Source organism: Opisthorchis viverrini (genome assembly GCF_000715545.1).
Source record: "Opisthorchis viverrini unplaced genomic scaffold scaffold56, whole genome shotgun sequence".
NCBI classification, from domain to species: Eukaryota; Metazoa; Platyhelminthes; class Trematoda; order Opisthorchiida; family Opisthorchiidae; genus Opisthorchis; species Opisthorchis viverrini.
This window is the reverse complement of record NW_008752000.1, coordinates 99,484-106,098: the sequence shown is the minus strand read 5'-3', so window position 1 is coordinate 106,098 and position 6,615 is coordinate 99,484. Positions and strand designations below refer to the sequence as shown.

The 6,615-nt window shown below is 44.8% G+C and overlaps 1 protein-coding gene across 1 annotated transcript in view; it reads right to left on the bottom strand.

Annotated features, from left to right (window-relative positions):
* T265_10186 (hypothetical protein) overlaps nucleotides 1–6,615 on the bottom strand; it is a gene marked incomplete at both ends in the record, with an annotated part of 81,140 nt that overhangs the window by 1,323 nt on the left and 73,202 nt on the right. The window lies entirely within an intron of this gene.

Below are 6,615 nucleotides of genomic sequence, written 5' to 3'. Positions count from 1 at the left end.
CCTGCCGACGAAGCAACCGATCTCCTCAGTGATGGAGTACATGGCAAATGCAGCCTAATCGACCCATCAGTTGGGTCAGCGGCTGGTTTGTTGCCGTAAACCATTGGTCCCTAATCTGATCTCCTATGATTACATCTGCGGTGCTTCGAAGGCCGAGACGAGCAAGCTATCTTCTCTGGTCTTCACCCCGTAGCAGTTAGGCTTGACAAGCAAATAGTACCATTGAGCGTACTATCGCATTCTCAACCTTGTCGTTTGCCAACAGGCTAACGTCATGTCGACCACGGATGTACCTAATCTGAAGGTAGGTGGAACGAACTTCGGGGATTCTAGTATTCGGTCCGTCATCCGATGTGAGGCAATCATCCGCATAGATAAATTTGTTCTGGTACCATGTGATCAGTCTTGGTGAGACACTCGTCCAATCTTTTATTAGCACCTTGCATCCTGAAGATGCAGAACACATGGCAAGATAGATGGCGATTTTGTATTTGGGTAGGATCTGTACCAAGTAGTCCAATGTCTTCCGTATATCTCATTCTAATGCAACAGTGTAGCAACTTTAAACGTGTATGAAAACAACCGGAAATGCGAAGCCTTGTCATCAGCAATTCTATTTCGCTGAGTTCTTTGTGAATCTGTCGAGTACTAACCAGCCGTATGATCATCAACGCGAGTCTCAGTGTCCGCTGCCAGTGAGAAATGAATTTCGGGGTGGCAACCATTTGTAGTGCCTTTCAAGGAGTCATCCGATATGGTGTGCACTACTGAACTGAATTCCGGTTGCTTTTCACAACTGATATTGCCTCATCATAAACACATGGGAGCACATATTGCTTACTGTATCCGTAAACCAATCCCGCACTTTACTACCCAGTTTGTAGCGTAGTTGAGCGTCAGCATCAGTGAGAACATAGAAAAGGTTCACGTTTTAAATTCTCAAAGAGGGTTTTAACTCTTTCGATGTACTCTGTGGGAACCGTTTTTCATCCATTCTGAGCCTGATCTGTGATGTTTAGGGGAGTGTCGACAATTTTTCTCGGGTTTGGGTTTTCCGATCACAGAATACACTAGTTAGGGCACCAGAGTCGGTCCCTGATTGGCTAATAGCATGTCCCAATATGATTGGCTGGTTGTGAACCACATGGCGGTCCATCCTCTCCCTCAGTGGCGTGTTTGTGACCGGTAGGTGTAGTTCACGGTATGTAAACTATACGGCAAAAATGCGCACATTACCATCTTTGAAAGGTGTGCCACACGCTTGTACAGATTCGCCGCACATGCTTGTCTTTCAGGGTGGCGTGGCACACTTTTCCATCCAAGACCGGTGTGTTGTTAACACATCAAGTTCGTTCGAACTGCGCGGTCAAAATACTTGGTCCATCCAATTATTGATGAGCTAGACTACTGTCACGTGGGGGGCAGAAAATCGAAGATGCTTCATAATTGAAAGATGTATCATAGTTCGATGGCCACTTGGCTCATGTTAGACGGTTGATAATGAAAACCTGTCATATCGTTGCAGATCTAATGTTGGGGCAATCGAAAAAACATGTTTAACACTCGGGTCCCTTAAATTTCAATCAAAAGTTTTTTTTGAATGCTTTTAGCGTCTCAGTCGACTTAAATTTTCTTCCAATTCCAGGTTGGTATGCCTAATTCAGTGATTTGAGTTTGATACTAAAGACACGTGGTTTGATTTTGGGGGAAACGCCATTTTTACGTAAACGTGCAGATGTGTAACCTCCGTGATACTTGTGGTGTAGTCACCTGTTAAGCGTAAACGGAAGTACAAAAACGCAAGGGGGTCATGCGAGCCTCACTTAGAAGGAAAATCTCATCAACAGAATTTTCGTAAACTCTTCCATACCCCTCTGACAGGTCAACGATCCGCCACCTCTCTGCTTGCATCATTCTGAATTTGGCAAGCAAGGTAACACTCTTCGACAGAACCACGGTCGAACCATTACAGTGCCTACATTTTGAATTCTTGTTTATGATACACTGCACACATCAGCAAGCAGCTTGTTGTTCTACCCGATACAGAGTGCGAACTGCAAAAGCGGCCAGGTAGGCCGGTCGTCCAGGCGCTGACTAGGGCCCAGCGTAGGAGGCAGACAGACCTTGGCTAAGCGGTCCTCGGGAACGGTTCATTGTAACATCCTGTAGAGTTTCCAGCCACATAGACTCCAACAAGGAAGGCGCCGATGTCCCTGACTTAGGGCCTTACTGCTCGAATCCTTCGAGAGCATTGGTTCAGAACAGGCGTTGGCCGAGCATACGTAGCGCGTGCCCTGATAGGAGCTCTTTTCTTCTCTGGTAATTCTGATGTGTTACCGAGTACACGCTTACAGTCCATTTTGTTGCGTACGTACAGTGGCCGGCCAACTCTTGCTATGCCAGTGGATAAGTTTGAGACCTTCATTTGGGATGGGCTGAGTCTCGCAACTACAAAATGAAACTGTTATTTGCATATGTGGTGTTCAGTTTCAAAAACGTTTTTTTTGGCGCCATTAGTGACGCACTTATTGATCTCTTTCGTCAAAATGCACTCGTGGCGTATTCAAAGGTCAATTAAAGTACATTGTTCAGCGATCTGAACCTGTTGACCTTGATGTTCTAACGGGACAGATTAATACTGAAAATCTCGAAGCAACGCTTGCTGTTTGACAGTGCAACTTACCCGCTAAAACAAGGAATCACTCCCAAAAATTTAGTGTAGATCGTGCGGTCTGGTGATCGCCCCCGCAATTCAAATCGGCTTATCCGCTTTCAGATATCATTTTGATTCTCAGATGTCTATTTTTTTAAGATTTGCGTTCTACAATTCAAACACTGGCAAAATTGGACAAGACGTGAACCATTATCACAACCATCACCTCGTTTCTGTTAATCAATATGTCCCTGTCGACTGTAGGCACCCAAAAGGTCTAATGAGCCTGAAAATGGACAAGGATTTTGGAATGACGCAAGCAGACAAAGAAGATTCCAGAATAATCTTAATGACTATGTCGGGAAAGTGTAATCGATCCTAACGGGGAGAAATCAGGAAAGACCGCTGATAGAAACAGAGATAACGCGAACTGCCCGTATGGAGAAAAATGATTCACAGCAAAGACGACTGGATATAATGCGGTCTCGGGTGTACGGATGATGTGAACGTTTGATTTACTCCTGATTAGTCTTAGTATGCCAGCTAGGAATCAAGCCTACCAGAGGCATCCATTTGAGGGGTTCTAGTCAGTCCATAGAGTTTGGATACAACCGATTTCCCAAATAATGTATTCTGGATCTCAAGTACCTACTGAATTCAACCTCACTCTTGTTCACGGTCGGTTAGGCGAGCGGTTGGGTGATTGGTATTGTTCTAGCTAATATGGCTTCAACTTTATACGCCTACCCACCCATTTCAGTGCGTTCAGTGCCATTCGTTCTGAGGATGTTGATGAAATATTCGGAACTCTTGATTGTTGGGTTGATAGGACCGTGACGAGTTGCACCCGTTCTACTGAAAAAAGCTCCTGAACAACCAGTTCTACGCACGGCTTCATTTTGTCCGTTCTTTTATTGCATTTTTGCTCACTGTGAAGTTAGGGTTCCTTTTCTGATAGACAACGCTAACCTTGACTCAGTATACTATCTATATGACAAGTTGACTGCCCAACAGTAGTACGTAGACTTTACCAGAGCGCTGATAAATGGAAAAAACCGTCTGAACTCATCTGTTTATCCTGGTTTTGCTAATGCTAGGTGGGTGTCACCTTCGTGGCATTCTTGTTGAGCAATTGTAAATCAGTGGGTGAGATTTTGCTTTGAAGATCTTCGTTCAGTGGATCGGAAGACCTGACCACAGACCTGGCCGGGAATCTGTCAACTTCCTTCCATCCTTTTTTGCTCTCAATGGATACTACTCACAAGGTTACTGAGGACTCTTGGATAGCCCTCGACTGGTTTCGCCTTCCTTGGGAATCAACATAAAGGCGCAGTTCCCAGGTTTCCGTCAACCACATGTTCTGCTCTAACCCAAATGGGACTGATTTCGACAAATACACTCATTTGCAACTCAATTTGTTTTTCACGTTTATATTTTTTTTAATGAAATTCTTTAACTGAATGTGGTGCACATAGGCCGCCTCATGTTTCAGTTGCTCTTAGCACTTTCTGACTCTGACAAACAGAATAATTCAGAGGATACCTAACACTGATTTGGCCTGGTGTTATCTAGAAACTTCCTGACTGTTTCTCCTTTGACCTTGATGTACCTCGATGGTTAAGGCATGAACGTAACGACCGGATGGTCCGCGGCATCTCGACTGCTCCTGTATAGGCTCGGGCAACCTGACAGTATCTCAACCGTCGTGCTTCCCTTCCGCAGCTGAGCACTGGAAAGGCATTACTGCTGAATAATATTCGACATTAAAACCCAACCAAAGTTGTCACCTTGCCTGAGGAACCGTTTGTGTCAGAAGCGAAACGTTTTCCAACGACAACTCTACGGATTGCCTCCCAAAAACTTTCCTGAATTTCTCGATCGATCGACTGAATGTGCCAATAGACGTCGAAAAGTGTCACCTAAGTGCTTTCGTTTGGTGATACTGGAGACAAACGGGACACGTATTCGACATAAGAAGTGTGAAACAGAATAGCACTCGTTCCCTACTGATTGCCAACCCACCGGCGACGCCGATTGCTTCTATCCGAAAGGCCTCCCCGGCGGATAAGTCATTTATCAGACCAAGGATTTACTTAATTAGTTAGCGTTTAACTGATGTTCACCATCACAACAACGCCGTTCCAGCCACGATCCTGCAGAGCATTTTACTTCTCGGATCGACTACTGAGTGGAGAAGAGCATCGCTGCCGGTGACCGAACACTTTTTGGTCTGGAAGACCTCGAGTTTGGACACCCCCCATAGGTTCGTGAGATGCGCACTGCTGATGATTCCGAATAGAAATGAAGCAGCTAAACTACCGAGTTTATTGGCTGTTCGGCACAGATTAGTTTCCCAATTTTTGTATGTGTTCTCTCGACCTTTTCCCTTTGTTCAGTATTGTTCTGCTGTCGTTCATCTATGGGACTTTTATTGCAGACTGTGAAGGATATCCTCCTGTGTTGTGCTTGCAGAATTCACGAACCATGCACCAAGATCCAGTGTTTTCTGATGTTATGGCATTGTTCATCGAGAACAGGGAAAGGAAACTTTACCGAAAACAATCTACCGTACTTCAGCGTCACCAATCTGATGTCCTCACCAGTCCCGCTCAATGCTTTGAAAGCACCTATGGTTAAACATAGCTTTCCTACAGGTCATCCGTATGCAGGGGTCACGTCTCTGATCCCTAAAAAACATATCAAACGATGACACTGTACGCTCTACGCTTGACAGTCAGGCTGATGTCACATCAGTGCCACAAATTTCGGATGTTGGAAAACGATGTCCGAGCTTTCCACGCTAAGGTTCATTCTATTCGCGGTGGTACTATAAGGGGGCGGTACGGCGGTATCTTTCGTGGTTGAATACTTGGGCGGTCTTTATAGATATGGTCAGCCCAAAGTCCGCTGATTCGATTCTGATGACACAGTTTTCTAATCGAGGATGGCATCCGTGAATTCATAACAGGTAAAACCAAAAACTTAGGACATATCAGTGTGAACAGGAAAACCCTTCGCTGCGAAGCCTTTCATTAGCAAGCACCAAATAAGCGATTACAAACTACCGGACCGGAAAGTAGACATCTCGGTTGTGCCTTATTTTTGAAAAAAAAAAAACTGAACATCCTCGCGCGTCTTCTTGAACTTTCGTAGATACTCATTGACTATCACGCAACTGTAAACGATCGCTGCAAAGCAGTTCCACAGTGCTGAGTGATTCTGATAGCACTAGTGTAGTGCATTTGAACCACCCGCTACTATCCGGAGTCCTTTTTTCCTATTGCCCAGAATCTTGGACCACTGTACCGACACTCTTGACAGTCAAGGCATAGTCTATTGTTTGCCAACATGTGTTCACACCGATGACTTCGTTTAAGATACAAATGGATGAATCTCAGAAGGAAAGTGCGAATGGCTGATGTTGTGTCTACAACTTGGTGAGAAGCAGACGTCAGTTTTGTGACTGCCGATAAGAGTGAATCCAAGTGAACGAATAATATTCTTGATAAAGGAAACTACTCATAAGGTTGCTGAAAACTCTTCGACAATCCACGACGGGTTTCTCACTTCTTGGGGCTCATCAGGTAGACGCAGTCCCCGAGTTTCCGTTAACCTTATGTTCTACTTGAACACAAATTGGACTGTTTCCGAGAAATGCACTAATTTGCAAATCAATTAGGTTTTCATGAGAGACTCAACTGAATCTCTCGTTCATGATATTCTACAACTGAATGTGCTGCACTCAGGCCACCTCATGATTCAGGTCATGCTTGACAGAGGGTCTAGGCATCGTAGAAGACATAAAGGACGGGAGATAATATAATGGCTAGAGTGAAGTACACCAATTTACGCCTCTCATTCTTTCTCGTGTTCGACTTCGAATGGGTTGCATTGCAAGAAATACTAAGATGGCTTTAATGGAGCTGACTTTTCTCACCCCATATTCTCGCTTACCTTACACG